This window comes from Balaenoptera ricei, chromosome 2 (assembly GCF_028023285.1).
Source record: "Balaenoptera ricei isolate mBalRic1 chromosome 2, mBalRic1.hap2, whole genome shotgun sequence".
Classification (NCBI taxonomy): Eukaryota; Metazoa; Chordata; class Mammalia; order Artiodactyla; family Balaenopteridae; genus Balaenoptera; species Balaenoptera ricei.
This window is the reverse complement of record NC_082640.1, coordinates 112,126,014-112,145,119: the sequence shown is the minus strand read 5'-3', so window position 1 is coordinate 112,145,119 and position 19,106 is coordinate 112,126,014. Positions and strand designations below refer to the sequence as shown.

The window sequence follows — 19,106 nt, the reverse complement described above, 5'->3', positions numbered from 1 at the left end:
CATTCTAGATCCCAAGTGCTGCGCTTCGGGAGCGGATACTTGGTTTTGAAGGTCTTTCCCTTTTAGTTCCTGGAGTGAGAAGAGCTATTTGGGTTGGGTGAATGCAGGTTCGAGTCCTAGGAGAGCGGAGAGGAACTTTCTTAGTGTCCCTTGGTGATACCTAGAATCATGGTTTCGGGTCAGGGAGTAGAAGACAACGCGGGAAAAAAAAAAAAAAAAAAAAGGCAGAAAGGTATAACTAGCAAGTGTACAGAATTTTCTGGGGTAGGCTTGGTAGCGTGGCCGAGCGGTCTAAGGCGCTGGATTTAGGCTCCAGTCTCTTTGGAGGCGTGGGTTCGAATCCCACCGCTGCCAAGGTTTTGTTTCTTAATCGCAAGCGATCACTGCCCGTGTCCTCACTACAGGAGCGGATAAGGACTTGCCAAAGGTGTGGCATTTAGCTGGGGCGTTCAAGTTGAGGAAAGGTGGAGACCCTTGAAACCGGCGGGGTGGGGTGGGGTTAGGCTCCCCGGAAGCAGGAACCGATCCAATCTAAACGACAGCCTCCCTCCCTGCGGGCTGAATTGGGGAGGAAGACTCTACAGACTCTGGGGTGGGGCACGGAGGAGAGCGGGGAGTGAAGTGAGACTTTGTCTCATCATTTGCTCCTAAGTGTTAACCCGGCAAAATTCGGGCAGATGCAAAGTGTCCCTGTGCAGTTTCTGCGGCTGACTGCCTCTGGGACCCCTACAGTTTCCTACGGGATGTTCTCTATTTTTCCACTGGTCTCCCCGCTACAAGAGCACCCCCCCCCCCACCATTTCTCTTCCCGTCTCTCCCTCCAGGTAAAGGTGGTAAAGTCAGGCCAGTAAAGGAGATGGGTTAAGCAGGAAGCGAATCATCGAGGGAGGCAACTGCTCACCAGCTCAGGGAAGTGATTCAATTCCCAGGCTTGAGCCAGCCAAGGAAGAGTACCCTGACCGCCCCCCCGCCCCCCCCGCCACAGCCCGCAAGATATCCTAGGATGGATTCAAAGGCAGAATTTGAGCTCTTTAAAGAACATTCTCACTTTCTGACCTTTGGACAATGACTTTCCTGCCCCATGTGCACTGCCTTTGGTACCCAAAAGGTACACTGGGCACGGTTTGGCACCCATTGCCCCCAGGTCTGAATCCAGGCGTTGTCCCTTCCTCAAGCCTTTGAGAAGGAGTCATCGGTTCATTTTAGTAGGTGGTGATAGTCCTGACTGGCCCATGCCCTAAAGGAGGCAAGAGATAAATTTGTCCTTGTGACTTGTTACTTTAGTCAGCCTCTACCATAGTGACATTTTGGATAAATCTCTGTAGTGGGGGCCTGTCATATGTATTACAGAATGTTTAGCAGCGTCCCTGGCCTTTACCCACTAGACACCAGTAGTACTGTCCCAGTTTTGACAACCGAAAATGTCTCCAGACATTGTCAAATGTCCCCTATGAGGCAAAATCCTCCCTAAAGACTGAGGGTGCAACTACAGTATTATCTCCCAGTGTTTGGTTTGTCTTCTCAATCTCTTCACAGTGTCTTTTGAAGGGCAGGGGTTCTTAATATTATGAAGTACAATTAATCATTGTACTTAATTTTTCTTTGATGGATCATGCTTTTAATGTTGCATCTAAGAAATCTTCCCCCAACACAAATTGACAAAGATTTTATTCTAAATATTTTATAGTTTTGATTTTTGATCCATTTTGAGTTAATTTTTCATTCAGTGTGAAGTAGGGATCAAAACTGTGTTTTTTTAAAGGATCATTTGTTGAAAAGACTACTTTTCTCTACTGAATTGCCTTTGAAATTTTGTCAAAAATTAGTTGATAATACATGTGTGGTTCTACCTCTGCACTCCTGTTCCATAGATCTATTTTTTGTATCTTAATGCCAATACTACGGTCTTGATTATAGCAGATTTATAAGTCTTGAGGTCAGGCACAGTGAGTCCTCCAACTTTGTTCTTCTTTTCAAAGTTGTTTGGAGCATGCTACGTCTTTGGATTTTCATATGAATTTTGGAATCAGCTGGTCATTTTCTGGGAAAAAAACCTGTTGTTATTTTGATTTGGATTGCATTGAACCTATAAATCAATTTAAGGATAATTGATATCTTAACAGTATTGTCTTCTCATTCACAAACACAAAATGTTTCTCCTTGTATTTAGGTTTTCTTTCATTTCTCTCAGCATTTTTTTTTCGGTGTACAAGTGTACACGTTTTAATGCTAAGTATTTCATATTTAATGATTCTATAGTACATTGGATTGCTTTTTAAAAGAATCCAAAATCGATTTCTTTTTTTTTTTTTTTTAATTTATTTATTTATGGTTGTGTTGGGTCTTCGTTTCTCTGCGAGGGCCTTCTTCTAGTTGTGGCAAGCGGGGGCCACTCCTCATCGCGGTGTGCGGGCCTCTCACCATCGCAGCCTCTCCTGCTGCGGAGCACAGGCTCCAGTCGCGCAGGCTCAGCAATTGTGGCTCACGGGCCTAGTCGCTCCGCGGCATGTGGGATCTTCCCAGACCAGGGCTCGAACCCTTGTCCCCTGCATTGGCAGGCAGATTCTCAACCACTGCGCCACCAGGGAAGCCCCGATTTCTTTTTTTTTAAAATAAATTTATTTATGTTATTTATTTATTTTTGGCTGTGTTGGGTCTTTGTTGCTGCGTGTGGGCTTTCTCTAGTTGCGGCGAGTAGGGGCTACTCTTCGTTGCGGTGTGCGGGCTTCTCATTGTGGTGGCTTCTCTTGTGGAGCATGGGCTCTAGGCGTGCGGGCTTCAGTAGTTGTGGCACACGGGCTCAGTAGTTGTGGCTTGCGGGCTCTAGACCACAGACTCAGTAGTCGTGGCACACGGGCTTAGTTTTCCACAGCATGTGGGATCTTCACGGATCAGGATTCGGACCCGTGTCCCCTGCATTGGCAGGTGTATTACTTAACCATTGTGCCACCAGGGAAGCCCCAAAATTGATTTCTGATTGTTCATTGCTAGATACTATATATATATGTGTGTGTATATATATATGTACATATATATACACACATATATATGGTATATACTCTCTCTATATGTATATATAGTATAAACAGTAATATATACAATTAATTTCAATATTAATCTTGTATTCTACAACTTTTCTAGATTCAATTATTTGTTATAGCTTTCTGTAGATTCCATCGGATTTTTACATAGGCTTTCATGTCCTTTTTTCACTTTTCCAATTGAGTTTTATTGCAGAACATTTTAAACCCAGTACATTTCCCCACTGCTAACAGCTCCATCCTCCATCAACCCACATACGAAAGACCTGAAGCTACTGCTCATCTGTGAGTGTGGTGTCAGCTACAGATTTTCAAGGAATATAGAACGAAGTCCTGGAGCCAGGGCAGCAGTGGTCAGTGACTCAGCCAGCTCCCAGAACAACCTGTGGTCCTGAGTTCGCAGGTGTGTGGTTTCAGTAGTGTCTCTCCCTTCCTGGCCCTGCCACTTTGCTCAGACTGACTGGAAATCCACGCAGCACAGGAACAGTGAGAGCGCGGAACCCCGCACGTTGTCCTCAGAGGTCCATGCCCCACCTGCTAGAAGAGTTCTGTCTAGGCCGAAGCCACTCAACCCGAGGGCGTGTTCAGGTGTTATCCAGAAGAGTCCAACACTAATCCTTAAAGAAAATACAGCCGTTCTCACTGACCCTGCTACCAAAAGCTCTGCCTCTGTACACCGGTACCGAATCAAATCTCGGAGACAGAGTTCTGGGTGAAGTAGAAAAGGATAGCTTTATCGCCTTGCCAGGCAAAGGGGGACACAGTGGGCTCCTGTCCTCGAAAACTATGTGTCCCAACCCGGGAGGATTTGATGAGAGCTTTATAGCGGTGGTTCAAGGGTGGGGTCTCTGACAAGGTCAGGGGTGAGCAGGGCCTGCGCTCCCTTCATCTCGTCTCAGGTGAAGAAAATCTCCAGTGTTGGTGCAGACGGCTCTGAGACTGGTGCCAGACCCTCCCCCAAGGTTCCCCGCCCCCCAACATTCCCCGCAGTTCCTGGGCAGAAGCTTTGGGAAGAGCGCAATGGCTCTGGGAGCAGCATCTCTGTCTCATCTCTTCTATACGCCGTGTCAAAGGTCAAAGAGAAGCCAGTACTTTTAGACTATGTTGATTAAGACAGCCTCTGACGATTAAATGAACGATTTAGGATCCGCGCAATCATGAACCGGAAAACCTATTCTCAGGTGTCATTTCAGGGATATATTTGCTCCTAGTACTAAGGCTTTAAGTCCAGAGCTCACTTTAGGTGTGTGGGTGGGAATAAGGGAGTTAGAAGCCTTGGATCATCCTGAGACGTGTGAAAGAACGGGACTGAAAGACAGGAATTTAGAGGGACTGGGGAAGAGCCCTTCTTATATGTGGTTCCTCGTTGTAATCTATAACAACCTTACCTTGTTTTTATTGAAAGTCTAGTGACTGGTAAGATGTAGAGCACACTATCTTTTCCGTGATTGGACAACAGTAGCCAGGTGGCATTTGGCAGCTGCCATCCAAGCATTGAACCCAGCGATAACATTTCTTGGCCGTGTCCCAGGAGGTGTCCAGAGAAAGAGCTGCGGGCCAAGCAGGTTTTGACTTGACAGGCAGGACATGTGAGATTTCCGTAAAGGAATAGAACAGGCTTCTTGGAGTATCCTCCTGCACTGCATTTTTTTTTTTTTTTTTAATGTTGGCTGCACTTGGGAAACTTTACAAAACGTTGATGCTTGGATACCACCCATAGAGATTCTGATGTAATTGGTCTAGGCTGTGGTGTCCACATCGGAATTTTTTTAAGTTCCTGTACAGCCAGGGTTGAGAACTACTGCTTTAGGAATTTAATTATTATTTTGGATGTGATGTGCCAGGTTAAAAACCTGAAGGACGCTGAATGATCTTCTGAAAAATGGCGTCAACCATTAAACGATGGTGATCTGTGCATGAGGACAGAATATTCTGTGATAGTAAAAACTGCCTGGTGGGAGGGGACAGCTGCCAGAATCGGAAGCCCCAGTCAGGCCTCTGTGGAGCTGCAGGACTTCTATCACCAAAACGTTTTTCTCGGAGAAATGAGCACGTTGTGTCTTTGGGCTAGGAGGGAGGCCTAGAGACGGAGATCCTTCGGGAGCCCTGGGCAGAGCTCTCCGCGGTGCGTTGACGGTTCCACCAGGGGAGCAGAGTTTGTCAACAGGGAACTTGAGCGCTGCATTCTGCTCACATCCACATTTCCCACCCCCCACACCCGCCCCCCGCACAAGTTCCGGAGCAACAAGAGGGTGGATTTGTAACGCAGAGATGTCAACGTGGCGACCTGGGCGACCCCTAAGGTCCTAAAACCGTCAAATTCCAACGGCGTGAGCATCTGCTCTCTATGAGAGCAGAAGACATCTCTAGGTGTCTTAGGAATAGAGTATAAAACAATGTGAGAGGCTTCTGCTTCTCTGAAGAAATAATTCAGCAGAGCCCCATGTGTGCATTCTTTGATGCCTCAGCTGGTAAAATGGGGGAGGGGGGCGGCGCTGTAGAACTCCGGTGGCATCTTTAGGTTGTTGGTTAGATTCCAGCTTTAAGTAGGTGCGCAAGCATTTGCAAATGCTCTAAAACGCCATTTGGTAAGTCATGCTCCTTCGAAGATAGGATTTTTGTGGCTTTAATTAGCGTCAGCCTTCGTTTGTCTTTCTAAGAAATTTGTGGCGAGACTGAGAGGAAGCCTAAAAGAATAAAACGTAGTAACACCTACAGAAGGCCCACAGCCTAGTGTGTGGCACAGATTCAATTCACTCATTATTCGTCCACTAAGTTCTTCCCATTTAAGCACTGGGTGGAAAGATGAAAAATTCAGAGCCGATGAGGAAAGTAAGTTTTTGTGATAAGCCTCCGCTGTTCCCTGAACCCTTCCTCCACTTGCTCTTGAGGTATAAAGTTAGGATTTCGAGAACACATTGTATAGAGCACAGCTGAAACGTAAAAGAAAGTAGGTAGTATGGGAAAGAATAGGCAATATCACACAATGCCAAGTAGCGTGGCCGAGCGGTTTAAGGCACTGGAATGAGGCTCCAATTACTTTGGGTGGGGTGTTCGAATCCCACCGCTGCTAAGTAACAGCTTTGCCCGTTGTAGAACTGAGGTCTAATAACGGGAATACTACTCTAGTCCTCAGTTTGGGGCTGAGATAAGTTACGGAGGGTACCAGAGTGAGGTTCAGGTCAGACCCTTCAAGGCAAGCGGGTTCCTGTTTTCTGGCCAGATAGGGCTTGGGAAAGTTTTGCCAATTAGTAAGTTTTGATAATTTTGATAAGTCTTAAAGGATGAAGTTCATCAGGAGGATAGGGTTAGGTAAGAAACAGAAGCTTTGGGCTTCCCAGGTGGCGCAGTGGTTAAGCCTCCGCCTGCCGCTGCGGGGGACATGGGTTCGAGCCCTGGTCCGGGAAGATCCCACATGCTGCAGAGCAACTAAGTCCATGTGCCACAACTACTGAGCCTGCACTCTAGAGCCTGCGAGCCACAACTACTGAGCCTGTGTGCTACAACTACTGAAGCCCGCACACCTAGAGCCCATGCTCTGCAACAAGGGAAGCCACCGTGATGAGAAGCCCGCACACCGCAACGAAGAGTAGCCCCTGCTCACCACAACTAGAGAAATCCCGCGCGCAGAAACAAAGACCCAATGCAGCCAAATAAATATATAAAATAATAAAAAAATAAAATAAATAAAATAAAAATGGACAGGGGCATTGAATTAAAAAAAAAAAAAAAGAAACAGAAGTTTTAAGTACAGGTGTAACCCCAGAAGAGAAAGCTGTCACATGTGAAAGGAGACTGATAAAAAGGTGGAGAAAACAGTGAGTGGTGTTTGTTTTTATTTTATTTTCATTTTTTTCCTCATAATGGAAACTCACACAAGCTTCCTGCGCAGTCTATAAGCAAACTTCAAGAGTTAACTCCTACACACCATTGTAAAGCAATTATACTCTAATAAAGATGTTAAAAAAAAAAAAAGAGTTAACTCCTTTGGCAAGAGTGCCGGTGCAGGCCCTTGGGTGTGTACTGTTGCTGGAGTACATCAGTGACCTTAGAATCAGCTCCTCGGGTCCTCAGCTCCCCACTGGTCTGTTTGCTCTGGGATGTTTCTGACTCCTCACGCCCAAGCCCTATTTCTGATATCCTGATGGAGCTCCTACCCTTCCCTCTGCATCTGTCTCTGCCAGGAAGTGAGAAGGACAGAGAGGGTCTGAGAGAGACTGTCCCGAGATGTGACTCAGCAAAAAGGCAATGCCCCAGGGATGATGGAGATGTTTCAATTCTTGCAGACTTGAATCAAGCATCTTTGACAACTAACTTGGAAAATTAGCTCACTGCCCCTACAGTTTGCTCTCAGAGATCCCGAGAATGTTTTAACCCATAATCTGAACTCCTATTAGACATTTTCACCGCTTGAACTGTAAGTACAGTGTACTTTGGATCCTAGCCCATATTTTGGGGGTCCCAGAGAGTGGATGGGTGGAATTTGATGTCCATTGAAACCCAGGTTGAATCAAAGTGTTGCCCCTTTCTTAGTGTGCCTTTGGAGAGGTCACCTTTAGTAGGTGAGAGCATCTTTAGGCAAGGGAGGGAGCACCTTCAGGAGGTGGTGAAGGAACAAAGATGGCCCATGTCCTTAAAAGAATCACCAAGAGAAGTTTCAAGTTCCTGGCTGAATTCTTGATCTAGGGGTCTGAATATGATTGTCCCTCTTTTGCTTAGAAAAACTCACTTAACAAAATAGCAATCTTTATTTAATGTAAGCATTCAATACGTGCCCTCACCTAGCTGAACTAGAATGAAGAGAAACCCAATGATGCTGAAATGGTCTCAATTTAAATTCATGACAATAATCTCAAGTGCATATGCATAACAATCTTACTATTTTTCTCAATCCCTTCACTTCTACTCTTTCATCCCTTCTCTTGTGTCTTCAAAATAGCAATACCTCAGCATACATTCTCACTCTCAGCTTTCTATTTCACTAAGAAAACAGAAGCATTCACAGGAGAACATCTACAAGGTACCCATTTACAGGCACCTGAGTACTTTCATTCCTCCTGTTACTGTGGATGACGTATCCAACATCCTAGCTAAGACCATCCCCTCTAACTGTGCACTAGATGCCATCCTTTATTGTTTACCCAAGAACATTCTTTCCAGCAGTTGTATACACATAAATGAATATACATGGACAAAATCAATTTATTAATTTTTCAGTTAATACTATTTCTGTTTGGAGGCAGTTTTCTGTAAAAGAAAATTGAGTACAGTGTCAAGAATGTTCTCATATATATGTTCTCTATGCTCCTCTTCCACTATTTTCCCTTCTAATGACAAATTGCATTGGTATAATACATTTTGTTACAATCAGTGAGCCAATTGTACTACTTTATTAATAATTAAATCCAGAGATACGTACGTTTCATCCTAGCAAAATTTCTTTGATTGCCATTAAAGATTTCTTCAAAACTGGAGAGTAAAAGAAACTTGCAGCAAAAGCCCAAGAGAATCTGAGCATACATAATTAAAAACACATCCAGGATAACTATTCCTAAACTTCTGGACCTCTCCCTTTATTTTCCCACTGGCTTCTCTCAGCCTGCACTTCAGATAATATCTATTGCCCTATACACTGCTCTCATTGCACCCAGAAAGTGTTAGTTCCACCTGAAAGAGCAATGACTGCTGAAAATAGGTGAATCAGGAACAAATACACTGCAAATTCTGACATAGAGATATAGAAATAGAAATATAGAGAGACAGAAAAAAAAAAGAGACAAAAAGCAAGAGAAAGAGACAGAGAGAGAAACAAAGAAGGAAACAGTGAAAAAAAGTTTCAGAGAAAAATCAGACCAAAAAATCAAAAAAGAGAGCCAGACACCCTGAGAGATAGAAAGAAAGTGAGAAACAGATATACAAGAAGGGGAAAAGTTTGAGAGAAAAACACAGGCTTAGGGATCAGAAATACACCTGGTAGCAGGAAGGAGGTGGGGAAAACAAAGGAGGCTGAAGGAAGGGAACTGAAGGGTGCAGGGAGTGGAAGATGGATGCTGGAGAAACAGATACTGAAAAAAATTCTGCTCTGTGGGCAGAAAAGGGGATCCAAGTCCGTAGGCTGGCCGCAGCGGGCCGGGCCGATGGGTACCTATGGGCGTGGCGTCGTCGTCGTCCCCCATCCGCTTCCCTCCACCCCCGGCCCGCCTGGCCCGACATCCCTTCTCCATCACTTCCCAGGAAGCCTCACTGCGCGTAAAAGTAAGACTAGGTCTACGTGGGCACCTCGGTCCCGGTCTTGAGTAAGTGGCGAGGTGAGGGGGGTACAGAACCGGGGGCGAGGGCTGGGGTGGGATGGGGGGAGGCGCTTAGAGGCTGTGCTCCTCCTCAAGGGGTCTTCTGTGACCCTGTCGGCTGCGTTCTTCTGCGCTCCATTCCTCCGCAAGCCCGCCCCCAACCAACCCACGCATCCGTTTGTCCGACGTCCCCTTTCCCCTCACCCGCTTGCCGGCTTTCTGGCCTGGGAAGGGCGTCATCCAGCCACTCCGTGTAGAAAGGGACAGGGCGGGGAGGTAGAGGAAATGAGTCAACAGGTGACTGTCCAGTCCCAGGCATTCTGAAAATTGCCGCCCCAGGATGCCTGACAACCACGGAGCCAGCATATGCACTGCTCCTTGCCTAGGGGCCTTCCAACCAACCAAAAGCATGTTGTACCTGGGGCCATCCAGTGCGTTGGCCTCTGTCGTTTCTGCAAAATGGAAGGACTCAGCACTTACCAGTGTGCACCCTTCGATAGCTCAGCTGGTAGAGCGGAGGACTGTAGACCTGACACGTGTGGATATCCTTAGGTCGCTGGTTCGATTCCGGCTCGAAGGAAGTGCCCCTGATGCTTTTGGCCCATCATGACGCCCACCACTGCCTAGTGCCGCCTTGCCTCTGCCCTGCAAATTGGCCCTTCCCCTTGCACTACAAGAGCACCCTCATTCTCACAGAAGAAAGCCGACAGAGCCCTTCTGGAGCCACTTGTCCCTTCCCCAAATCCAGAGACACATGCCTCTCAACCAAAAACACCCTTAGCAGCCCCTACAGACTACCCCAACCAGCCAGACCCCTCAGCCTCCCAAATCCTTTAAACTTTTATTCACGCACCTCTCCTCGGGGATAGAAGTGCCCGCTGTGACACCACTGCTTTGCTCAACGTGGACAGATCCGTGACAAATATGTGGCCACACAGGAGCTGCCCACTGTGAGCCCTGGAGGCCGACCAGCCATTGGCCACAGGCCATTACATGGGTCACGGACAACCAACCACGGCATTCTTCTTGAAAATCCTCCCACTCAATTTCCCTTTCCTACTCTGCCTAGTCCTAGGATGGCCCATGGCCTCTCTCTTCTGTCTAGCCCAACCACAGTCTCTGTGTATCTCTGTCCATCCCTCTCTCCAACTGTCTCTCTCTCTCTCTCTCTCCCTCATTCTCAAACTTGTTCTCTCTTTCTGTGTCTCTCTTGAATGATCATAAATATATAGACTTAGGGAGACAGGAAACCTTCTTCACCATTTGCTTTATATACTGTGGGACAGGACTGCCACCCTGAGGTTTGCCAAGCCGTTGCCAATTGTGCGCCTGCATCAAGAGCCGCTGGCATTGGCAGAAGCAAAAGACACCAGGGCTCTCAGGACAGGGGAGGAGGCTTGAAGTCACGATGAAAACTTCAGAGGCCCCATTCAGCTCTCCTGTCAGTCAGAGAACAAGGCTGAGGCCACGGGAAAACTTCAAATTCCTCAAAATTTCACACCTGTTCTTGCTGCCGCAGGAAGGTTTGAGTTCCTTCTGCAAGAGCAACGATTGCTCACACTCTGTACAGTTGTGGGAAAAACCCCTGCACCAATTCCCCTGCTACTTCTGATGGAGAGACAGAGAAATAGAGACAGAGATAAAGATAGAGACGGAGAGAGACCGAGGGAGAGCGACTGCAAGGGAGAGGGGGAGATGGGGAGAGGAAGGGAGTTTGTGAGCAAAAGGAAAGGCTGAGACCTGAGAAAGAGACCTGAGAGTAGGAAAAGGCCGGGGTCGGGGGGCAGATAATGGTGGCTGAAGGCAGGGAGCAGAAAGGGCCAGGGAGTGGGGCTTGGTGGCCGGATGTGTGATCCTGGAGGCGCACACTGACTGTCCTCCTGACACAGGCCACTGGCCTGTGCCTTCTGACCAGCTGGCTGAATTAAGTGCTGGGCCCCTGAGGCTACAGCCTTCCACACCCTCCTCCCTCCACCGCCACCGAGCCGGGTTTCAGGGATGGTGCTGGTTGGGGGAGGGTTGTCAGGGCATGTGGGTGCAGAGAGGAAAGCCAAGGAGTGGCCCTTGCTCTTTTCTCTCCTGTGGGAGGGAAACTCCTGAAGGCTGGAGATACAGTTGGAAAGCACTGTCAGAGGAACGGTGATGGGAGTGTGGCTCTCTGCAGGCCCTGGGGCGCAGCCGCTGCCCTCCCCTGACCCTTGCGGCCGCGAGCTCCTTTTTGGTTCGGCTTCTGCCTCTGCATCCAGACTGCGTTTCCCGCATATCTTCGTCTCCAGGTCTCCTCTGCAGCAGCAGTCTTCCCCGCTGCCCCACTGCTGACCAAGAGGAGCTGAGCCTGGGGCTGTGGAGTTTCCAGGGTCCAGGGAGTAGTGCCACTGCTTTCCCACGGGAGTCCTTCAGGAGGAACCTACTGTTCTGTGGCCACAAAGTTTCCCCAGCCTCGAATGTCACCATATGCAGAGACCAGCAGACAGGGACCAAAGAGAGATACTAAGATTTCCATTGGATGTGCCCATGCCCTCCACCCCCCATGGGAATTGGAGGTTCCCAGGTTTGGGGGAACTAGCTTTGGTGTTTGGGGGATATAACAGGGGAGAGGGGTGTGCCCATGGTTGGGAGGTGGACTCTGGTGACTTGGACACACCCCGGTGAGCTCCGGCACGGCCACCTCCTCCTGTCTGGGGCCTCACAGCGGGCAGGAGGGGACCTCCACAGACATGGCCCTCATCCTCGCAGGTGCAGACCTGCCGGTCTCCCGATCAGGGGTGGCGACACAGGCATCGGAGGACAGGTGACTTGGGTGTGGCTTGCCGTACTTCTGTGCGACCTGAGCTGGGTGGGTGAGCGAGTGGTGTCAGGTGGCGGGCACACACCAGATGGGATCTGAAACGTTTGTCAAAGACGCGGAGCGAGGGCAAAAGGTCCGACCTGGACAGCGGTGTGCTCTGCCTGTCCAGGAAGCCCACAGAATCTTGAGCTACTTCAGGGAGCGGCCGCCTCTGCCAGAGTAATCCGGGTCTGTGGGCAGAGAACGCGAGCCAAGTCCCCAGACAGGTCTAGCCCGACGTCCTTTCTCCATCACTTCCCAGGAGCCCTCACTGCGCGGAAAAGTAAAACTAGGTTTAGGTGGGCACCACGGCCTCTGTCTGGAGTGAGTGGCGAGCTGAGGGGTGTACAGAGCCGGGAGCGGGGCTTGGGGTGGGATGGAGGGCATGGGGGGAGGAGCTTAGAGGCGGTGTTCCCCTTTGAGGAACGGTGAGGCTCCAGTTCCTTGGTCTCCACCGTTTCTGCAAAAAGAAAGGACCCAGTGCTTGTCAGTAGATGTGAGGGTGTGCGCCCTTCGGTAGCTCAGCTGGTAGAGTGGAGGACTGTAGACTTGATGACGTATGGACATCCTTAGGTCGCTGGTTCGATTCCGGCTCGAAGGAGGTGGTTTAGTAGTTTTTGCCCCATCATGATGGCCACGCCCTCTGCCTCTGCCCTGCAAATTGGCCCTTCTGCCTGCACTACAAGAGCATGCTCATGCTCACCGGACAAAGCCAACAAAGCCCTTCCAGAACCACTTACCCCTCCTTCCTGAAATCCACAGACGTATGCCCCTCAGTCCACAACATCCCCTTGCTCCTGCCTTAGCAGAGTGCCCCCACCAGCCAGCCAGTCAACCTCCCAAGCCCTTAACACTTTTATTCTCTCACCTCTCCCCAGGGAGAGCAGCGCCCCCTCTGCCACCACCACTTTGCTCAACGTGGACAGATCCGACAAACATGTGGCCACACAGGAGCTGCCCACCGCGAGCCCTGGAGCCCAACAAGCACACGGGCCATCACATGGGTCGCGGACAACCAAGGCGTTCTTCTTGAAAATCCTCCCACTCAATTTCTCTTTCCTACTTCGCCTAGTCCTAGGATGGTCCATGGCTTCTCTCTTCTGTCTAGCCCAACAACTGCAGTCTCTGTGTATCTCCGTCCATCTCTCTCTCCAACTTCCGTTTCTCTCTCTCTCTCTCTCTCCCTCATCCTCGAGAGAGGGAGAGAAGGTTCCCAGGTTTGGGGGAACTAGCTTTGGTTTTTAGGAGATATAACGGGGGGGGGGGTGTGCCCGTGGTTGGGAAGTGGACTCTGGTGACTTGGACACACCCCGGTGAGCCCCGGCACGGCCACCTCCTCCTGTCTGGGGCCTCACAGAAGGCAGTAGGGGACCTCCGCAGACATGGCCCTCATCCTCGCAGGTGCAGACCTGCCGGTCTCCCGATCAGGGGTGGCGACACAGGCATCGGAGGACAGGTGACTTGGGTGTGGCTTGCCGTACTTCTGTGCGACCTGAGCTGGGTGGGTGAGCGAGTGGTGTCAGGTGGCGGGCACACACCAGATGGGATCTGAAACGTTTGTCAAAGACGCGGAGCGAGGGCAAAAGGTCCGACCTGGACAGCGGTGTGCTCTGCCTGTCCAGGAAGCCCACAGAATCTTGAGCTACTTCAGGGAGCGGCCGCCTCTGCCAGAGTAATCCGGGTCTGTGGGCAGAGAACGCGAGCCAAGTCCCCAGACGGGCCGCAGCGGGCCAGACGGCTGGGTACTTATGGGGACATCCTTTCTCCCTCACTTCCAGGAAGTCTCACTGCGCGGAAAAGTGAGCCCAGCTCACGGTGGGCAACAGGGTCGGGTGGAGGTTACGTGGCGGGGGTGATGACGCCCCAGCACCAGGGGATGGCTATGTGATTGGGTGGGGCGGGGGGCTAGCTCAGAAACTCCTCAAGGGCCCTTCAGCGACCGTGCCTGCCTGGTGGTGCATTCTTCTCCCCTGCTTCCCTCCGCAAGCCCGCCCCTACCCGACCCACTCATCCGTGTGGGTTTCACCAACGCCCCCATTCCCTTCACCCTCTTACCGGCTTTCTGGCCACCGAGGGCTGTCGTCCTGGTCTCTCCCTGTGGAAAGAGCCCAGGGGAGAGAAAATGAGTCAACAGGTGGCGGCCCGGGCCCAGGCATTCTGAAAATCGCCTCCCCGGGATGCCTGGCCCCCACGGATCCCCGGCGTGTGCACGGCTCCCTGCCAAGGGGCTTCCAATTAACCTAGGGCATATTGCACCCGGGGCCTTCCAGAGCCTTGGCCGCTGTCGTTTCCAGAAAAAATGAAGGACCCAGCACTAGCTAGCGTGCACCCTTCGATAGCTCAGCTGGTAGAGCGGAGGACTGTAGATCTGACACACGAGGATATCCTTAGGTCGCTGGTTCGATTCCGGCTCGAAGGAAGTGCCCTGTTGCTTTTGCCCCGTCACCACCCCCTAGCGCCCAGCCCTGCAAATTGGCCCTTACAGCAGGTCAGCAGCTGAACTTAGCCAGGAAAACCCTTCCGGAGTCACCTTCACAGCCACCTGTGGGCTGTCGCCAAGGAACACACCTACTTCTTGAAATCCATTGACCCATGCCCTTCAACGCAAAACGGCCCAGCCCCCATTGCTCCTGCTTTAGCGGGCAGCCGCAACTAGCCAGCCCCGACCCGCCACCTCCAAAGCCCTTTATACTTTTATTCACCTACAGCTCTTGCTTTTGCTCCTTCTGCCCAGGACAGCGCTGTCTCTATCTGATACCACAGCTTCTCTAATCATGGACAGATCCCTGTCAAACAGGTTGCCCCAGAGGAACTGTTTACTGCAAGCCCTGTATGTCTGCAACCATACCGGCCACTAGGCGGGCCACGGATAACCCTGGCATGCATCTGTGAAACTTTTCATGTCATTTTATGTATGTGTCTGTTTTCCTCAATGTTTTTTTCTTTTTCTGTTGGTATTTTTTATTTTACCTGAGAACTATAATTTTTAGAAACCCAGCTATGTAGTAAACTCCCATGGTTGCCTTCTTAGCATGGTATTTGTAGGGATTTACCTTTTGAGAATGTATTTGCTAATCTTCACTGCTTTTTAAATGACATTTAAGCCGAAATATGCAGCTGTTTGGTCCCTGTAGTTTAATGGATAATTATTACTCCCAGTGTCTTATTTAGGTGGTCTGTCAATCTGATCCCTGGATTTTTTTCTGCTAAGAATCCTCAGGTTTTTTGTATTGTTAATATTTCCCGGCGCTCATGTAGATTTTTGGCTATTTTATGAGCAATGATATCTCCTAGTCTGCTTATATTATTTAGCTCAGACAGGTGATCTATATGAAGACTCTGTTGCTCTGTATCCACAAAGAGACCCCAGCCTTGAATGTCACCATATGCAGAAATTAACATAGTGAGACCAGTGATGGAATTGGGCCTTTCTTGGACATCCTGTAATTCTACCTTTTACAACATTATGTATTTACTAAGAATGTGTTCTTAGAATTATGAATGAAGGCATGTGTGCATCAATAAGGGGACTAGTAAGTCCTGCATCCTCTTAGCTCATCAACCCAGGTCGTGTTCACTCAATAGAATTGCCACTCTTTAGGACTGGTATTCAGGTATGTTTTGTTCACAAACCATTTAATAAGCACCTAATACGTACCATGTATTGTGCTTGTGCCAGGGATGTAGAGGTTAAAATATAGGTCTTGCCCTAAAATATTTCTGACTGTAGGTTACGCAGAGATGGAAGTAGACAGTTATAATACAATGTGCTGAAAACTACAATTGAGGTAGATAGAATATTCCATGTAAATGTAAAATTAAAATCAATCTTAGGAAGTTTTAATTCAGGCTGGGGTGGAGGGCAAAATAGAAAATATGGAAGATCTCATGGTAGAGGCAATGCACTGTAGTCAGCTCAGTTTTAGAAGAGGAGTAGTAGATCTGTGATCAGGTGAGCGGAGTGGATCAAAAGCAGAAAAGAAACAGAAACCTGAAGAGTGTTGATTTTTTGTGTAACTATATATGGTATCACTAGAGCATACAGAGAAGTCCAGGACTAGCAGGAAATGAAGATACAAATAATTGTGCATGGAATTTTAACTTATCTCATCATACCCCTGATTTCCAGTTGCTGCTCACCCCAGAAGCAAGGGAAAGATTTCTCAACATCCCTTGTGAGTCTTTTTGGAGAAGACACCATGGCTTTTTAACGTGATATGTTTATTATTTTTCCAGAATGACCAGCAGAAGAAAGGTTCATAATGTCCTTGTACTTCCACAATCACCTCCATTGCATCCATTCCCACACCTACTGTCATTTTCTCTGCACATACATTTTGCAACTACCTGGCTTGGATCAGCTGACAGAGAAGGCAGAGACATTGCTGATGCCAGGAGAGAAAAATCTTATGTTGTATAAGGGTTTACCTCCTTTCCAGATTTGTCAGGAATGGGGAATTGGGAAATTTCTGTTCAGGAGCTCTTGAAATTGTCTTCTCTCTTTCTCAAACCTCAACATCACTTCTGTTTACCACCAAGGTAGCCTTTCTCAGAAAGTCTTGCCTCTATGATGTCTGGATCAATAAAACCCTCTATGCAGGCCATACCCAGTGATAATTAAATAGTTATACATAGGCTATACATGAAAATGTTTACCTTTCAATAGTGAGATTAATTAGAAACCAAAGTTTTTTCACTCTCCTCCATCTCTACACTCATGCTAATACAAGTGATCAAGAAGTATGTGGTCCAAGATGGGTAAAATGACATTTGCATGTAAAATCTATAAGCAAGAAACATAAAACCTGGCTTCAAATGGAACAGTTTTTCAATCAGTAGTGGGTAAGGGAGTGTGGATAAATACCACAGTCTTTTCAAGATGGAGGATGAGAAGTGTAATCCTTTCAAGTCCACCTTTTGCCTGCCAATCCCATATTGTACACAGACCGAAATGTCTTGGGGCATTTTGTGGCAAAGTCCCTTTATTTAAATATCAGAGCATGCTCAAGCCAAAATCATTAAGTACATTGTAGATAAATTAAACTCTCTAAAAGAGGGGAGGGTGGGGTCCTTGAGGATGGTAGCCACAAGATACTACAAGGTGACTCATCTTCCTCAGGATCAGAAGGCACCCCCTTTATTTTTACAAGGCAGAAGAACAGCATCTGAGAAGCCACACCTGGGATGAAAGGCTAAAAAACAAGCAGTATCTTACTAGGCAAGCTCCTTGTTTTCCCATTGTTGCAACTTCACTGTCTCTCACTGTATGCCAGGTAATAGGGCAGGAATCCAAGTCACAAAGAGAGCAAATGAGTTCCTGCCTCTAGGCCCTGCAGCATGACCCATTCTCAACAGGAGGTCAACACTGCCCTAGAAGATGGGAAGGGCTGCTCTTTTTACTGGTGGCTTTTTCTTCCTATCATCTTAGTATTTTACTGAAAATATTGGAGCCTCAGAAAGGATCACATTTGAAGTAACCAGCTTAATCAGTTCAATGCCCCCCATTCCCACCTCCACCCAAACTCTTTGATTCAGTCAAAATGTGCCGTGTTTCCTGGGTTTACGAACACTGGACAGTAACAAGATGCTCGTTCTGCTTTGATCCCTCTGCCTCCTCTTTTATCAAATTCCTTCTCATTCTCTCTTACTCATTTCAGGATCATCTTTTATCATAATCTTTTCCTAGCTCCTCAAGTCTCAATTTTGTCCTCTTCCTCTTTGTCTCTTTGGTACTCCTTAATTACTTTCACCTTTCCGCCTATCATGCTATGCTGATATTATACTTTAATATCCTCTTTTGGAGTGAGCTTCTTGAAATCTGGGGAAATCTCATATTTATTTTGGTACCAGCAGCACCTTGCTTTTCACAGTACCTTGCACAGGACAGACATCTAGCACATGTTAAATTATTTACTAGCCTGAGGCATTTCACCGTCAGCTCCAGAAAGATGAAGGCTCTGATAAATAATGACACCCTGGAGTAATGACTAAAGACCTGATTTATTGGAAGGTAAAAAAAGGTCCGTAATTCCTTCTAAGGTAACAACCAGAGGTGACAGTTTCCATGTAAAGAGTCCAGGGTTTTCTGTGATGAAAAGCAAATGAAGAAGCTTCTGGGAATCACATAGTAAGATATTCAAACTAACCCTCATCACTGAGGAAATCTGAAAGTTGAAATAATATATGAAAACATCTGCTTCGTGATACTGGAGAGAGAAAAAAGATGACAAGACTTACTCAGTCAAAATATAAGAGAGGTAAAATCCAGAATGATAATAACTAGAAAATCCACACATATATGAAAATGACTCATTTTATGAAAAAGCCAGTATGAATTTTTTTTTTTTTTTTTCAGTATGAATTTTATAACAAAAGCAGACAAGGATATTAAGAGAAAGATTTATTACAGGTCAATCTCATTCATGAACATGGCTATAAAAATTCTAAACAAAACATTAGCAAATCAAATAAAACATATATAAAAATTATTACATATCTGACAAAATTGGAGCTATTGGATGAAAGTAGCATTGATTTAACATTAGAAAAATCAGTGTACTTCACCATACTAACAGAATAAAGGAAAAAATAAGACTATTTTAATAGATGAAGAAAATTCATTTAATAAAATTCAGTATCTCTCATGATAATGTTATTAATAAACCAGAAGGCAATTTGTTTGATAAAGTGCATTTACAAACAAAAGTCTCATTGTATGATCATCTAACAATGTGTTTAATGGTGAAATGGTGCTAGGTTTCTGTCTGAGACTGAAACAAGATTAGAATGCCCTTAGTGACCGTGCAGGCCTCATGCTGAAGACCCTGGATCTCTAAGCCATTGCTGCAGGCCACGAGACTATAATATGAGTGAGAAATAAACCTTCACTGTGTAAACCCCCCCCCCAAAAAAAAAGAAAAAAGAAAAAAGAAATCTACAGCTGTATTA

General features: G+C 47.4%; 4 non-coding genes across 4 annotated transcripts; all 4 read left to right on the top strand.

Annotated features, from left to right (window-relative positions):
* Nucleotides 1-272: 272 nt before the first annotated feature.
* Nucleotides 273-354, top strand: TRNAL-UAG (transfer RNA leucine (anticodon UAG)). Its single transcript has one exon. It is a non-coding gene; the product is annotated as a tRNA-Leu (tRNA).
* Nucleotides 355-9,821: 9,467 nt separating this feature from the next.
* Nucleotides 9,822-9,911, top strand: TRNAY-GUA (transfer RNA tyrosine (anticodon GUA)). Its single transcript is given in 2 exon segments — nucleotides 9,822-9,858; nucleotides 9,876-9,911. It is a non-coding gene; the product is annotated as a tRNA-Tyr (tRNA).
* Nucleotides 9,912-12,668: 2,757 nt separating this feature from the next.
* TRNAY-GUA (transfer RNA tyrosine (anticodon GUA)) lies at nucleotides 12,669-12,759 on the top strand. Its single transcript is given in 2 exon segments — nucleotides 12,669-12,705; nucleotides 12,724-12,759. It is a non-coding gene; the product is annotated as a tRNA-Tyr (tRNA).
* A 1,728-nt stretch (nucleotides 12,760-14,487) lies between these two features.
* TRNAY-GUA (transfer RNA tyrosine (anticodon GUA)) lies at nucleotides 14,488-14,577 on the top strand. Its single transcript is given in 2 exon segments — nucleotides 14,488-14,524; nucleotides 14,542-14,577. It is a non-coding gene; the product is annotated as a tRNA-Tyr (tRNA).
* The last annotated feature ends 4,529 nt before the right edge of the window (nucleotides 14,578-19,106 follow it).